This window comes from Ceratotherium simum, chromosome 26, assembly GCF_057802395.1.
Source record: "Ceratotherium simum simum isolate JZ-2026a chromosome 26, ASM5780239v1, whole genome shotgun sequence".
NCBI lineage: Eukaryota > Metazoa > Chordata > Mammalia > Perissodactyla > Rhinocerotidae > Ceratotherium > Ceratotherium simum.
Window position 1 is genome coordinate 21679593 of NC_141925.1, and position 18066 is coordinate 21697658.

The window sequence follows — 18066 nt, forward strand, 5'->3', positions numbered from 1 at the left end:
TACTTGTCTTAATTTGGATTTCCACCCAAATAGACCCTGGGTAAAGGCCTTGAGTGCAGGTAGTTTATTTGGGAGGTGATTATAGAAAGCATGAGCAAGAAAGTGAGACCAGGAAAGGGATGTAAACTGATATAGGGTGTGCTAATGAGTGAGTTGCCACTATGGGCAATGAGGAGCAATACTGCTTGAGGACCCCTTGTAAAAACACTCGGGACATGCCTCTGAATCATCCCACCGGAGCCTGGGAGGTGGGGAATTTATATGCCGAGTTCCATTCCTGTTGTTTGAGAGTAGAAGAGATTCAGGATCCTGAGATGAGAACCTGTTAGTGTGCTGGCAATTGTTTACCAGAATTACAGGCAAACTCAGGTGAGCAAGAGGATGTGGGACGTCAGCAGCAGCTTCTTCGTACCACGGCCTCCTCTGGCCACAGGAAGGGCACAAGCCCCAGGTTGGTCCACTCAGATGTTCTCTTTCTAGAATCTTGAGAAGAGTATAGGTGATGGGAAATGATGGGAATCTCTTCATCTCTGTGGTGGGGTCCAGAAGAGACTGGTCACTAGTTCTTGACACCCATTTACCTATAGTGACTCCAATTCCCATATTCTCTGGTTATTCAATTTTTCCTGCAATTCTAGAGGCTTCTCCATAAACCTTTCTAATAAATTCCCTTTTTAATTCATTAGTTAGAGCTGATTTCTGTGGCTTGCATACAAAACATCCTGACAGATGCTGGGTCTTCTCCATAGGAGGTTGTCAGAAGAAGCAGCATTTTGCATAGCTTGATATGAAGATAGCATGCTTTAGACTATCAGCAGGACATCAGGCCATGGGAAAATCTTTGCTTAAGTGTGCTGAGGACCTCAAGACCCAGCCTGCATCCTCGGCTCTTACTTCAGCTAGCCTGTTTTCCGCAATTCACTCTACTTATCATCTTCAGCTAATCACAAGTCTCTGGTATTGCTTTTGGGTAGACATTTGATATAGTATGGTATGGTGTGGTGTGATGCGATATGATGCGGTATGGTATGGTGTGGTATGGTATAGTGTGGTATAACAGGGTATGATGTGTTATGGTATGGTGTGGTATGACATGGTATGATGCGGTGTGGTATGATGTGGTATCACGTGGTATGATGTGGTGTGGTATGACGTAGTATGATGTGGTATGGTATGGTGTGGTATGGTATGGTATATTATAGTAGAGCATAAGCATGGCATAGTGGCTAAGAGTATGGATGCTGGAGCCAGACTACCCAAGTTCAAATCCCAGCTCTGCCATTTACTGGCTATATGATCCCCAGCAAGTTACTTAATCACTCTGTGACTCAGTTTCTTTAACTGTACATGTGAATAATAATAGTACCTAGATTACAGGATCATTGTAAAGATTAAATGGGTTGACAAAGTACCTGGCACAGGGTAAGCACTATGTAAATTTTAGCTATTATTATGCCTAAAGGCTGTATGCTTATAAGGACCACAGGTCCCTGTGATTTTTGGATTCACAACTGTGCTTCCTTAACCTTGTGAAAAGCATGGTTGTCAAGATCGGCTGCCCTCCCTTGAGCTTGGCTTAGTGTTTGCTTTAGAGAGAAGGGAAAGGCACATTTTATAATCAACTACTATGTGCCAGGCATCATGACAGATATCTCTTTGAAGATCATAACAACATCCCTGAGAGACAGACATTATTATTACCATTTTACAGTGAGAGAGCTAGAGCTCAGACAGGTTAAGTAACTTGACCTAGGTCAGTCAGTTAGTAAGAGGCAGTACTACCATTCTCCTAGGTCTATCTGATTCCAGAGCCTGTGCTGTTTCCACTGTGTACGTGGCTTCCTCAAAGCCCCAAAGTGAGTGACTCCCCTTCTCTCCATACTGGCCTTGCACAGTTACTGTCTTCACTGTTAGCTTCCAAAGCTGTGGTCTTGACATTAGGGATGCTGGGTGCACCCCTGAGTGCAGTGGGCCTTTATTCCCACTCTTTTTGCTTTGTCACTCATTTGTGAAGCTTTTTTCTCTCTTTCTTTCTTTTTTTTTTTTTTTTTTTGCTCAGTCTGTGTAGAAGATCAAAGACAACACTTCATAAGGACAGTTTGGCATCTGACTTGGAGCTGATGAAGGAGGGAGTACAACTTGGTGGTTAAGCCTGTGGGATCTGCGTGGACCACAGGGGTCCAAATTATTGCTTTGCACCTTCCTTGATGTGCATCTTTGGGCATGTTACATTATCTCTCCAAGCCCTAGTCCCCTCATCTGTAAAGGAGGGATGGAAATGATAATAGTTAACTCTTAGAGTGTCTGTACATGTTAAGAAAATTAAGTACTGGGAGAAAAATATTTGAAACATTTTTTTTAACTTGGATAGAGGATGACTTTCCAATCAAACAAGATTGTAACCCCAGAATACATAAAGAAAAAGATAAATGCATGTGACTACATTGAAAAAACAACAACAACAACAACAAATACCAACATATGCCAAATGAACAAAACTAAATCGTATGGGCCGGCCCCGTGGCTTGGTGGTTAAGTGAGCGCGCTCCACTGCTGGCGATCCGGGTTCGGATCCCGGGCGTGCACCAACGCGCTGCTTCTCCGGCCATGCTGAGGCCGCGTCCCACACACAGCAACTAGAAGGATGTGCAGCTATGACACACAACTATCTACTTGGGCTTTGCGGGGAAAAATAAATAAATAAAACCTTTAAAAAAAAAAAAAAAAAAACTAAATCGTAGACTGGGGAATTTTTTTTGCAACACATATGATAGAGAAAGTACTAATATTCCTAATATGCAAAAACCTCCCATAAACTGAGAAGAAACAGATAAACCACTCAATAGAAAAATGGACAAAGGCTGTGAGTGGGTCCCTCACCAAAGAGGGGATCCAAATGGCCCATGGGCATCCAAAAGGATGCTCAGGGACATGCAAATCAAAGCTAACATGAGATACCATTTTTTTATCCATTAGATTTGGGAAAAAAAACTAAAAAGAGAAAATACCTGAAATTGACAAAAACGTGAGGAAAGAAATCCTCTCATATACGTCTGGTAGGGATGTGAAATGTGACAACAAGTAACACTGGAAACCATTTAAATATCTGTTAAAAATAAACCACACACACTTTTTACCCAGCAACCTTACATTTTAAGAATCATCTTACGTAAATAAAAGCGTCTCTATATTAAGATATGTATTCAAGGATGTTTACTACCTGATTTCTTTGGGGAAAAATTGGAAACCAGCCTGAATGTTCCTCAACATAAGACTAGTTGAATAAATTGTTCTAGACTCACTCTGGAATATATTATAGTCATTAAAGAGAATAAGTATAAATAAACTGTATGGATGTGGTACATCCATACAATGGAATACTACTCAGCAGTAAAAAAGAGTGGACTGTTGATACACACAAGAACTTGGTGAATCTCAAAGGCATTATGCTGAGTGAAAGAAGCCAATCTCAAAATGTTAGATACTGTGCGATTTATATAATAGTCTCCAAAAGACAAAACTGTGATGTTGGAAAACACATTTGTGGTTGCCAGGGATCAGGGGTGGGAGGAGGGTGTAACTACAAAAGAGTACGAGGGAACATTTTGATGGAAATGTTGCATATCCTTATTGTGATGGTGGTATTATGAATGTATACATGCACTGAAATTCATAGACCTGTATTATCCTAAAAAGTTCAATTTACTGTGTAATAATTTATATTAAAAAATTAACAATAAAAATAAGTTATATCTGGGTTTATTGACCTCGAGGGGTCTCCATGATATATTTAGGGGGGAAAAAGTTGTAAAACAAGACATATGCTATGATTCTATTTTTACAAAAATAAATACCCAAAAGACCTTTCCTACATACGATTGTATGTTTATGTATGTTTCTATGAGTATGAGGAAGAGGTGGAGAAACACACCAGGCTGTTGATGTTGGTTATCTCAGGAAGGCAAGAATGGAAGGGGAGTTTTAGGAGGCATTTCTTTACACATCTTTGCATTATTTCACTGGTTACATTGAGTAAATACTGCATTTTAAATTAAAACAAGAAAACCAAACAAAAATAATAAAGGAAAATGAAGAAGTAGAAGAAAACCATAAAGAAGGCTAGCAGCAAAGAAGAAGAGAAAGGTTAGACAAAGAACTGTCTGGAAGAAAAATGACTTTGGAACTCAGTGGTCAGGAGACCTGTGTGGTACCAAACAGATTCCCAAATCAGAAATGGATGAGTGTTGCTGGACCAGGAAGGGCATTCTGGATCTGGGGCCAGCGACAAGTGGTCTTTCAAGGGTTAAGACTTGGGCTCATTTCTAGGTCCCAAGCCAGCTTCTTTGGCTCTTCTTTGTTTCTTTCATCTGTCCATTTGTGCATCCATGCATCCATCCACCAACCATCACCATTTGCTAAATGCCTACTGTGTTTTAATTTTTAAAATTTCTTATACTCTATCCCTCCACCAAATCATAATAAAATCCAAAGTATCATCCAAATTTTTTGTGCTTGTCTTTAAAGATTACAATAAATGGAGGCATTGAGATCCTTTTCTCAGCTTTTGTTTCTGAGACTAAGTCTCATGGACCACTCTTCTTGCATATGTGGCCATGACAACTCTACCTAGGGGAAACTAATATCTATTCAGGCTTCTGGTTCTCTGGAATTGGCCTCTGTGAATCTCAGGATTTGGTAATAGACTTTGCAGTGAGTCACTCTCCTACCTTGGGAGCATCCAGGGCATCTTCTTATAATTCCCTGATGTGATCGATTAGAGAGATGTTCCCCACTCTATGATAAAAACAAGGTTCTGGAAACAAACTGCCTGGGTTCAAATCCTAGCTCTGCCACTCACTGACTGGGTGCCTTGGGCAAGTTTGATCACACCTCTAGGGACCCCAGTTTTCTTGTTTATAAACCAAGCATGATGAAAAACGCTTGAAAGAGTGTCTGCTCATGGTATGCCTCATCAACAGTATTATTACTGTTGTTGTTGATAATTATGTGGTGTTGGATTGCATTGATTAGATGAGAAGTCCATTGTATTGTTTTCAATAACATAAGACACTGAACAACATTTAAGACATAATTGCATTTATGTTACAACTATAGGGGTATGTGTGTGTGTGTGTGTATAGGCATACATGTCCATGTTTATACGTATATATGTATGCACATTTGAAAAAGCATGAAGAAAAGTCTGGAAGACCATTCTTCAAACTGTTACCAGTGGTAACCTCTTGGAGAGTGGCTTTGGGAGAGGATTAAAAGGGAACTTTTACTTATTATTTTATATTTTTCTGCGTTATTATTAAACTTACCATCGGCATTATTGCTTTCGTAATTTAAAAATAAAAATAAGCCAAAAGAATCAAGAGACTTTAAAATGGAGATGAGACTGATTAGAGAACCTCTTTCCATCTTCTGTTACAAAAAACATTATTTTTCAGTCATTGGTTGTATGAGATTCACAAAGCCAGCCATAAAAAGCATATATATTTTTTCTAATATTAAAGCAATTCCTGGGATTGTTGATCCTAATGTGAAGGTGAGATTTGTCTGATATAGATCCATGAGGTCAGTCTAATAAATCACTCTGCTGGTCGCTGCATTAGAAATTCAAAGGCTGGAGATGCAACTCTCAATGTGTCTATGGATCCCCAGACACCACTAGTCCTGATCCCCATTGCCCAGAGCCTTGATGGGCTAAGCTTACAGAATTTGGAGCTGGACATTCCTCTCCGTTAGTCTCCCTCTTCTGCTTTAGATCGGCTCCTCCATCTTAGTCTGTCTGAGGTGTCCAGAGATAACTTGCTGCAATGGAGAACACAGTCAGAGATTTGCTTTGGTTCTGCTGTAAAAGCTCTAAAACATATATCATTGCGTACTAAGCAAAATGATATAGAAGGCTGGGGTAGCTACAGCGATGGTGGGTGAATTCTCAGGCAAGACCCCAAAGTGACAGAAATTATTTTATTTATTTCCCTAGCATGGGATCCCTTTAGAGACAGGCTTACATTGTCTAGACACACCGAGACTAATTTGCAAACCAAATTTGTATTGACTGTTACAACAAGGGCAGCTAAACCATAGCAATGCTAAGAATTCTCAGGTCTAATCCTTAGGATGCCCTTCCAACATGACTTTAGAATGAGACAGCCTCAAGCTCAAATCAGAGCTCCACCATCAGCTATATGACCATAGATATGTTGATAAAACTCTCTGAAGCTCATTTTGTCATCTGGATAGTGGAGATAATAGTACTGCTTTAGATTGGATCCTAGGAAACAAACTCTGAGATGGGGAGTCGCAAGCAGAGGCTTACTTGGGAGATACGTACATTTGTAAGGAAGTGAGAATTGCAGAACTGGGCAGAGGGGTAAGGTGAACTGCAACGTGGCTGCAACTGAGACCTCTGGAACTCAGATGGGAACTCTGGAGCTGGGATGGCTCTACAGAATTGTCCCAAATTAAGAGAAGCTGAGCCTTTGAACCCTTGAGTCAATCATTGGCCAAACGCCATCCCCTGGGAGGGTGTGTAACCTTGGGTGATGTAGTCCCCTATAACTGAGGGCAGTTTGTAGCGAGAGGTACAGCTATGAGCCTCCAGCAGCCTGTATGCCCAGCTGGGCTGCACTGGCTTTGAAGAGGGGATCTTGGCGATACTCCCTGGTATCCACTTACAAGTACCTACTCCAGGGTTGTGGGCGATTATGAAGATGCTTAGCATAGTGCCAGCCACACCACAGGGTAGCTACAAATATTAGTTCCTTTCCTTTCCTTCCCTCTCAATAAATATTTCTCAATGACTTTGGAAGAGTATGGCAATGTTTTTCCTGTTGAATTCTAAATTGGACCTGTCCAGTGGCCAAAACCCCTGCAGCCACCAGAAATATCTCTTTGCCTTGGGAAGTACAAAACAAACACTGACAAAGCATTAATCTCTAATTTACTTCATCTGTCAGCTTGGGAAGTACAAAACAAACACTGACAAAGCATTAATCTCTAATTTACTTCATCTGTCACCAAAGGACCCATAACCTCTTGACAGGCAAGTAACTATGAGAAGGTTTGCTCTTATTGTCAGTTACATATTGCCATTTTTTGGGTTTTTTTTTTCTTGTTGGAGATTTTGGAGACCCCTTCATCCTCTGGGCTGAAGTATTACCCAGGTGGTAGAGGCTGGGTAAAGAAGGATATTTTCAGCAAATGACTAAGGTAATTCATTAGACATTGGGTTTTTTATTGACTTCAGTGGCAGAGGGTCACCTTTTCTTGACTTTGAACTCAAACTTTTCCTTGTCAGACATCCTGTATATTTACTATCCAGACCAAATATGCTTAGGAGGATTTTCCATTCTGGTTTCTTGTTTTGTGTTCTCTCTCTTCTCATAGCACTAAGTAGCATCCAGAATAAGACAGAGGCGAGACTGTAAGGAGAGGTAAGATGGCATCCATCATTATTGTGATTTTTTGGTAGTGTGGGACCATCTGGGGGAGGGATAAAAGACTTTGGGTTATCCATTGTAAAAATCAGTGTCCAGGTCTCAGGGTCAATGAGTGAAGTGGCTGAAGCAGAATCATCAGAAAAGCCCAGCTTTTTAACTGGAGGAATCCATATAGTGATTAAGATCCTGTTGGTTGAAAAGAAATTAAAACCAACTCAAGATAGTTTAAAGAAGAAAATTTATTTTTAAGATTATAGTGGTGTTTTACAAAACCCAAGGGCATGGGTATAGCCAGTCTCAGAGATGAACTATAGCCAGGAAACCCAAGTAGACCTCTCTGTCATTTACTCACTCCTGTTTCTTTCTGTACGTATGCTCTGTGGTGGTTTTGAAAATATGTTCTCAAATTCTTTGACAATTCTTTCCTCAAAAGGGGAGCCTAATTCTTCTCCCATTGAGTGTGGGCTGGACTTGGTGACTCACTTTTAATGAGTAGAATGTGGCAGAATGATAGTTTGTGACTTTGGAGATGAGGGCATAGAAGATATTGTGGCTTCCTCCCTGCTCTCTTTCTTGGATCACTTGTTCTGGGGAAGCCGTGTCACGAGGACACTCAGATGGCCCTATGGAGAGGTCCGTATGGTGAGGAACCGAGGCCTCCTGCCAACACCCATATGCATGTGCCAACCTGAAAGTGGATTCTTCAGCCCCAATCAAACCTTCAGATGCAGGTTCAGTCAACATCGTGATTGCAACCTCATGAGAGACCCTGAGCCAAAACCATGCAGGTAAGCCTGAATTCTTGCTCCGTGAGACAACATGTTTACTGTTTAATTCACTAAGTTTTGGGTGAATATTTTACACAGCAATGGATAACAAGTATAGGATGGGAAATAACCACTACAAGTTGCTCTCCTCCATTTAGAAAGCAGTTATCAGAGAGAGGAGTCTTAGTTTTATTTCTAATTTCCAAGAGGGAAGATTCTGATTGACACAGTTGGGTCAAGTGCTCAGATGTGAACCAATAAATTGTGATTATGTGGTGGGCAGCATCGTATTAGATTTTCATGGGGACTTCTATTGTAACAGTGTAAATGTGAGGTATTTTGGTAAGGAATACCTGGGATACCCCAAAGCAAATTCCACACTGGGACAGGACTTTATTTCTTTGGTCACCAGAGTGTCTCCTAAGGTAGTTGAAGCTCACTTTGGTTATAAAACAGTGATTTGAACTTAGGTGTCAATGCCATGTATGAAATGCAAGTGTGCCATTGGCTATTAGCTGTATGTTTGCAAAGATTGGTGGGTTACCTGTGCTTTGGCAGCCTACCCCCTGCATTACCTGTGTTTGTGCAGCCCCAGCCCTGCCTTCCTGGCCACTTTTAAGTTGCTGAACATTTTCCAAAATTTTCTTCTGATAACTGCAGTAAGTCCTTTTCAGAAATCTTCCATACCTCTTATAATATATGGAAAAAAACTAAATTCACCTGGCTTTTATAGAAATAAAACTGCCAGAATTTCTCCAAATAGGTCTCTAGGAGAAAGTAAACACAGTAAGTCTTTATGTTTTCTGATTCATAAGTCAAATTAAGCCACGTAAAACAAATGATGTTATATAAAGTCAATGAGGTCATAGGGAGTGAGTTAATTATCATAATGCTGATACATACATTGCAACTTCTGGGTGAATAAACTTTTCACATAATAAACATCACAACAAAAAATTTTCCTAAAGGTAAACTTGTGTATAGCCTCAGGGTTGGGGGTTACATTTGGAAGAAGATAACAACCTTTGAAATCATGGTGTCCCAGGGGAATTTCTAATAAACAAACTATGCAATTCATGATGATAAGGTATAACACAAGTACAAATCTGCTAAGAAAGGACTTTCACCTCCATCCATTTTATTATTTATATTTTTAGAAGCTCCATGGTAAATGTCTTCTAAGTGTTCTCCACATCTAACCCTTTCCTAGCAGTATATAATGGCTAACTCAGTGCTTTGTCTTCTCAACTGTGTGTGCCAGCAGTCTTCCCACTCCTTCCAAATTTCCTCATTTAATTGTTAATTAAGGCTTAGAGCCTCTGTTGTCAGCTTAGAACAGTTGGGGAATCAATCAATTGTGATTTTAAATCCATATTTGTGGGTCTGATACTTATTGGCCAGTTTTCCCTTATAATAATATTAACTTAATTGTCAATCCTAGTTTAGGCGAACTGTGAGTTTTCAAATTTTATTGAGAAGTTTGGATTGAGCTGCTAATATTAATCTAGAAGTCCCTGGTATGAAAGTGTTTAGACTCTTTTGACCCACATATTTCCAGAATATTATGTAATTTCAGAATCAATGTGCCAATTTACACTCCCACAAATAGTTTACAGAAGGACTTATCCATTCCCATGCTGAGTATTGGCTGGTTTAATAGATCTCAGCCATTACTGATTTTTTGGAGAACCAATTACTTAATTAGTAGTTAGATTCTAAAAGTGAAAGATGACTACATCTCCCTAAACTGTCTTTGATTATCAGTGTTATTAAATATTCATATTTATTTACATTTCTTCTTACATAAATTGCCTATTCATGATCTTTGCTTTTTTTTCCATTATAGAATTAGGATGTTTTCTTAATGATCTTTTAAAGTTTCTTATATAGTAAGAATAGTAATCCTATATATTTCGCAGTGATTCTAGCCTTTAAGGATTGATTTTTCAAGTCTCTGAAATAGTTTATGTAACACGGGCAGCTCAAAAGTAAAAAGTGTTCCTTATCTTCTTTATTGTAGTTAATCAGTCTGCTCTAACTCTGACTTTATACAGAGACTAAGAAATTTTAATTCAGTGTGGTATTGTAGAATAAGCTTGCAGTCTGGGGTAAAAAATTCCTGGGTTTAATTTCCAGTTCCATCACTTACCTTTTTTTTTTTTTTCCTCCTGTTGACATGTGTTTAATTTTTATTAGAGATTTATTTTATTTTATTTTTTTACATTTTTTTATTGATGTCTTAATAGTTTGTAACATTGTGAAAATTTGGTTGTACATTTTTGTTTGTCCATCACCATGTGCATGTCTCCCTTCGCCCCTTGTGCCCACCCACACCCCTTTTGCCCCTGGTAACCACAATACAGTTTTCTCTGTCCATGTGTTGGTTTATATTTCACATATGAGTGAGATCATATGGTGTTTGTCTTTCTCTTTCTGGCTCATTTCACTTAACATAATACCCTCCCGGTCCATCCATGTTGTTGCAAATGGGACAATTTTGTCTTTTTTGATGGCTGAGTAGTATTCCGTTGTATATATATATATACTGCACCTTCTTGATCCGATCATCAGTTGAGGGACACTTGGGTTGCTTCCATTTCTTGGCTATACATCACTTTCCATTTTGAGTAAGACATTTAACTCAGCTTTGGTTTTCTTAGATACAAATTGAACGTAATGCTAATGGCTAGATTATTGTAAGGATCAAATTACGTAAGGCACATTAAGATGCTTTATAAACTATGATGCTGATGTATATAACTTGCTCTGAATCTAATCTTGATGGTCAATCCTTGTAAGATTAGCTTCCAGCTGCTAGGATTCATGACACACATGACTTGGATGAGGGTTAAAGAAGTAGAGAAATGGTTTTGAAATGAGTAGAAATTTCAGTAGTTTGTATGTGAGCAAGGAAGGAAAAGACGTTTCTTGTTTTCATAAAAACAATAATCTTAAACTCAATGGCTAGAGAAAAAAGGATAGTCTGAGGATTTAACCTGTATTATGGACTTATTCCAACAGAGAACATGTGATCAGTGATAGCACATGAAAACAGTAAGTATTACAATAAAGTATGTTACTACATTTCTTTCACTTTTCTCAGACAACACTAACTTGTCACTAATGAAGTCTATGCTTTGTTATCACTAATGTCCCAAGAGAGTCACCTTTGATGGGGTTTATTCTCTCTCCTGGTTCATCTCTATAGATCATTTTGGAGGAAAACTGATTCCCAATCAATGAAATGTAAAATCAAAATCCTCCACGTTTAGTCCTGACTCAGCAAGGATTAGTGGGAATGAGCACTAAATTATACGTCTAAAACTTAAAAACATAAGCTGTACCCTTTTTAATAGAATTTTAGCTCATCATTTAACCTCTCTGAATCTTAGATTTCTAACCTTCTCTGATAACTTTATAGATATGCTGTGCTAATTGTTTAAAATAATGTGTGTACAAGTTCTTTGTAAGCTGTAATCACGTCATAAGTATATCAACGATAAACATAACTTTGAACAAAATGAATATTGTTATCTAGATAGAAAATACCAGAACTTGATTGCCATGTTGAACAATGCACACTAATAGAGTTTGAGAAAATGGGAAAGAAATGTACTCTGTAAATTAAACCTTTCCACCACTTTTGTTCCTGTAATTTAGATATGCTTCCACGAGGAGGTGATAGTGGGCTATGTTCATGTGATCTGAGTAATAGGGCAATCGTGAGAGAGAAGGTCACTTTATAATTCACTGTGAATCCTAACTTGGTATCCAGGCACCTCAGAACTAACTCAGACTTCCATCAAACAGGCAAGAATGTCACCAAAGCCTCCCAATAACCTTCATCAGCTCCCTTCCCAGGTTATTTTTTCTAGGCTGTTCACAGCTTTGAGCACACTAGTGAGATTTCCCCCTCTCACTGCCTGGAACTTCCCTGCCCTGTCAGCAGATCCTTGACACTTGCACTCTCTGTGTTTCCTTCTCTAATTTATTTTCAGAGACCATAAGATCAGAGCTTCCAGGAGAAAGAAAAATACAAGAGCCCCTGCTTATGCAGAACACAGCATAGCCTCCTTCCTGAGATGTCAAAAGCTTTATTTCTTCTCTTTTACCCATCTGAAGAGAATTTTTTCCCTTACTTTACTTGCCTCAGTCTTTGTCCCTACTCCAATCACCTTTTCTAAGGAACTTAGTATTCATAGAAGAGATCGTTTATACACTGTATATTTCTATGATAGTTTTTCTTAGCAGCAGACTTTAGTCCACATATTATGAGTCTCCCAGTGAGATTTATTTAGAAATACATTTCTTAAAGGAATACAATTCTTTTAGAGACATTTATAGCTGAATTAAACACACACTTTATATAATTTCTGTATCAGTTAGGATTAGGTTTGGCTGCATGTATCAGGAAACTAAAATTAAAACTTACTTTAAAAGAGAAGCTTATTTATCTCCTATGTAAAAGAAGTCTGGAGGCCAACTCTCAAGTCTGGAAAGGCATCTTCATTATTGACCTTGCTCCTTTTATTTCCCTGGTAAATATAAGCTATTCCAATGCGTGGCTTTTATCGTAGTCAAAGATGCCTGCTGGATCTCTAATCATCATGCCTGTATTTCAGGCAGAAAGAAGGAGGCAAAGAGGAAGGTAAATGGGCAGATGTTCCATCTGAGGTAGCTTGCTTTAAGCAGTCTCCCTGGAAGCCAACCCAACACTTCCATTTCCATTTCATTGATTAGAACCCAACCATATGGTCACATCTAGCCTCAAAGGATGTGGGCAAAGTAGTCTTTTATGAATGCATTGCCACTCCAAATAAAATCAGATTCTGTTGCTAATGAAGGAAGGGAGAATAGACACTTTTGGGCAGCTAGCAACCTCTGCCACAGTTTTATACCACATCCCTTGGCTTGGCTGTTTTTAAGTTAAATCAGCATTCTGGTCATCTTTCCTAGCCTTGCCTATTTTGCATTTCATTTTGCACTTCTCTTCCAACATCCCTCCCTTAATTCCTTCCTAGATGAAGGAGGGATAGAAATCTGATAGGTGAGAGTTTAGGTCATGTTTACAGGTGAGCAGGCTCATTGTACATTAAACTGACAATGCATGACAATTAAATGACAATGCAATGTTATGTTATGATGCCCTCCTGCTTCTTTCTGCCTTCATGTGGTTGGAGAGAAGCTGATCCAAGGGTCTGACTGCTCTTCATTTCTTTGAGTTTCTTACCTTGTGCAAAGGCAGGGAATGGGTAAAATTTCCTGAGGAGAAAAGGAGAACAGAACACCAATGTTTAAAGAAGAGACTGAAGAAGCCTATATATAAAGTAGAAAAGATGAAAAAATATCAGCTTTCCCCAATCTAGTATATAAAATCAAGAATTTAAGATCTTTAAGGTTTGCCCTAGGAAACCTGGTTTACTGATGCCATGGAATCTGGTTAATGGCCTTCTGGAATGCTATAGGATGAGATAAAAAAGAAGACAACTCTAACAAACATTCAAGTTTGCAAACGAGACCCCAACCACATCCACTCTTCAGTCATAGAGTGGTTACTGTCCTGTTTGGGGAAGAGGTGGAACGGGTTGGGAGCTAGGGAAGTTATGACTTTGGCAGTTATGAAATATTTGTGACAGTCTTCCTCTGACACAGGTTTACTCCAGGATTTTTCCTGTCTTCTGTGTTATGGTGTCTACCATATGGCCAATAGACCTATGGCAACAGCCTAGATGGTAGCCTGGTATGGAATGAAGCTGGTTATTTTGAGCATGTCAAAAAGATAGAAAAATTTATATGACAGAAAGGCAGGAAGGTCAGTGATAAACCTAGGGCTTCAGGGGTCTTGATAAGTGTTGGAATAAATTGTGGGATGTGTGCCACCAATACAGATGGTTTTTAGGCAATAATTGAGAATCATAAAGTAAGAAAGACTATATTCCTTTTTCAAATATCTTTTTAAAATTAATTTTTAATTTTTTAAAAATGCAATACACATAAATAATCTAAAAAGTCATATAATATTACATTTTAACAAAGAACAGCAGTCACTGCCCACTTTTACCTCATTTTTGAGTCTAGTTCCTAAGAGGTAACCACTTTAAACTCTCAGTTCTTCCAATATTTAATTTAATATTTATAAATTATACCCTTATATTGCCACTTCTTGATTTTTCTAAGAAGTTTAATTAAAAAATGATCTTTGACTTCCTACCTATGGGACATGAGAATTTAGCTTTCTTACACTATCCAATCCTTACTCCGTTGTTTTCCTCTTCCCCTTCTCTCGTTCTTTTATGGTTATATCAAAATTTTATGTTAAATAGTTTTTACCATTATTATGATTATGAAAATACTGTTCTCAGATGAACCATAAGGTGTCCTATGATTATAGTTCCTTTCTTTTTATTTTTCCAGGAGTTAATAATTGCCTCTTTTTTTGTTGTTTATTTGCTTAGTTTTCTATATATTTATTGCTTTCCAAATTATTCAACAAACCCTCATAACTCATTTAGTGTCATTAACTATGTTAGATAAGTTTACAGATTCTTGTGAGTGTGTGATGCCTGGAACTCTCCATCCTCATCCTCCAGTTTTGACTGTCACTACTTAGGTCATCTGTATAGATGTTATCTGGAAACTTCACTATCATCCTGGAAACTTCCTTGACTTCCTCTGCTGGATCCCCTGTTTCCTGGGTTTTCTGTCTTTCTTTTCCTTGGTGTATTCTCTTCAGTAACTTCTGAGACAATGTGAAAGGAAGGTAAATTTTTTGAGATCCCAAATATCTAAAACTAACTTTTATTTACTTTCACAAATAAACTTTTAGTTTGGCTAGAGATTCTGGTTTGAAAATTATTTCTCCTCAGACTTTTAAGGTATTTCTCTAGGGTGTTCTGGCTTCCAGATGTCATTGTAATTTCCACACCTTTATACATAACCTATTTTTCCTCCCTGGAAAATTCTTCTCTTTACCCATTATTCTGGAATCCCATCAAAATGTGCTTTGATGTGGGTCTTCATTCGTTGTGCTGGGCACCAGAAGACTACTTTCAATCTGAAAATGCAAGTCCCTCAGTTTTCGGGAAATTTATTATTTTTTTGATAATATCCTGCCTTCTGTTTCCTTTTCTGAGAAATGTTGTCAGGTGAAATATGTATTTGATATGCACCCATGCCAAACAATATACAGACACATGCTTTGTACTTCATAAGATCCCAAGAAAGGATCAGAAGGCCTATGAGATAAATTTTGGAGCATGTGTTGGGCAATGTGCATTTGGAACATTGGGTTAGCCAGGGAATTTTAAAAGCTGAGAAACCCACAGTTTCCAATGAGGACATCCTCCCATCTACTTTCTAACTTGGACCTGTTTACACTCCCTGGAGGTCCAATAGTCAGTTAAAGCTGGTCCAACAAATTAGCTATTGTGATATCATAAGAAATATATATTTGGTCTTTGTCCCCAGTTCCTGGCACAGGAACCATTGTAATTTCCTGAGTGATAGGAGCATCTTTTGTTATAATATTTGATCATCCTGACACGAGAGCTTCTAAGACCCTTGGAATTGCCAGAGTGTTAAGAGTGTCCTTTTGTACACTAATGAGATGACTGGTGACTTGGTTCCTAGATAGATTCAGGATGGGGGCTATTTGCTGGAAAGTCCAAGGTGTGATTAAAGGATGGCAACTTTCAGTCCCACTCTCTGACCTCTGGGGAGGGGAGAGGGGCTGGAGATTGAGTTAATTACCAGTGGCCAATGATTTAATCAATCATGCTTTTGTAATGAAACCTCCCTTAAAAACCCATAATCTCTGGGGTTCAGAGAGCTTCCACATTAGTGAACACATTCAAATGCTGGGAGGGTGATACACCTCAGCTCCATGGGATGGAAGGTCCTGTGCTCAGGACCCTTCCAGACTTTCATCTGGATGTTCATCTGTATCCTTTATAATAAACTAGTAAATGTAAGTAAAATGCTTTCCTGAATTCTGTGAGCTCTTCTAGAAAATGATTGAACCTGAAAAGGGAGTTGTGGGGACTCCCTCAATTTATAGCCAGTTGGTCAGAAGACTCGTTTAACTTGCATCTGAAATGGGGGCAGTCTTGTGGGACTGAGCCCTTAACTTGTGGGATCTGATGCTAACTCCAGGTAGTTAGTATCAGCATTGATTTAAATTGTAGGACACCCAGCTGCTGTCTAGAGAGTTGGAGAGTTGGTTGTTGATGTGAGAAAAAAAATCCATGCTTTTGGTGTCAGAAATGCTCTGTGGGCAGAAACAGATCACAGGAGCTATCAACGGGTGGGACCCTATCGGAAGTGGTGATGGCATCGCCATCCTTACTGCTGTGCTTCTGAGTCTCTCACAATTGGTTTCCTGAGGGCATGCATATTTAAACCTTGGGAACTGACTGGACTTCTAGGTACAGGGGAAATAGGTGGGGCTCAGGGTTAGTGGGTGACAGTTTCCTCCTTGCCCTCACCCTATGGTAGGATGGATCACTCTTTGAAGCAATGGAAGCATAATTCCTCCTTTCTCACACTCCTGTAAAGGAAAGCCTCTTAGTTGGGGAAAGTTAAGGACGGATCAATTTTATCAGAATCAATTCCTCACCCCCTTCCAACTTTGTAACTTTTTGTCAGAAGTCCTGAACTGCTGTCAATTGACTAAATCAAGCCTGCAAATATGTTTTGTTTGGCCTGTATAACATTCAAAACATTAGTTGCAACATTTAAATACTGGGAGATTTCACACAAAAATTTGGAGTCCTAACTTTTCTTTTGTAAAAACAAATGAACAGATCTGGTAGCAGTGGGTCAACATTCCCAAGGCATGCACTCTCCAGCTGGTCTGCTTCACTCTCCTAAATTACTGCTTGGACTTGATGGGCATTTGGACTTGTGTTCCTGTGTCCCTTGCTTTAATTCATCACAACGTGTTCACAGCTCATCACTGAAGTTGAGTCCTGGCTATCTCAAAGATTTTGCACCTGTGTCCAGGCTTATCTACATAATTCCTGACTCTTCCATGTCCTTGACTTCATCTCTGATTTATGGTTTTGCTGTCATTCTGTGGATGGGACATTCACAGCTGCTATTTCTGGATTTGACTCTCAGTTCTTTCTAAAGTCACTGGGCTCAATAACTCCTCAGTTTCTCCCCACTCCAGGCCACCTTCAGTAGGTAAAATATTCTGCTCAAATTCAGCTGCTTTGGACTTAACTCCTGGTATTGGTCTGCTAGGTTGCTGTCCAGGTTGGGTCTGCTGTGGTCCACCACAAGGAAAAATTCAGACAAGTTATCTTCTAAGGGAAGACTCATGTAAATCTAGGACCCTACAGTTGTTGGATGTCCCGGGAGAGGCTCCTGAGCTAGGAATCCAAGTGGTTTTTAACATAGCGATGCTAGAAGCCTATCTGGAAAGCTCGTCTCAGATGGGGTCATGCTATGTGGTTTTGATAAGGCCAGAGGGGCCTAGCGGAGACAAGCAAGTGTGGCAAACAGGGAGTTGGGTAACAAATTGGGCTCCAGCTGGGGCCAGGAAAGAAAAAGTCTTTGTTGGATGATAAGGTTGAAGGTTAGAGTCTGTGTTCAGGAAGGCCAGCTCCCCAATATCTGAGTGAAGCCATTTGCTATCATTAAATGGCAGCCTGATACAGGTCGACAGGGGTAATAATATTACAGATCCTTTTCTGTTTTGATGAGTCAAATTTTCATAGACAATTGTCATATTTACGCCAGAAACAGATTCGCAGGAATCTTTGATATCACCTGGTCTAATCCCATAATTTTTTACAGTGTATTTTATAGTATATTCATAGTGTAGTTTGTAAGAGCGATTCACGTAA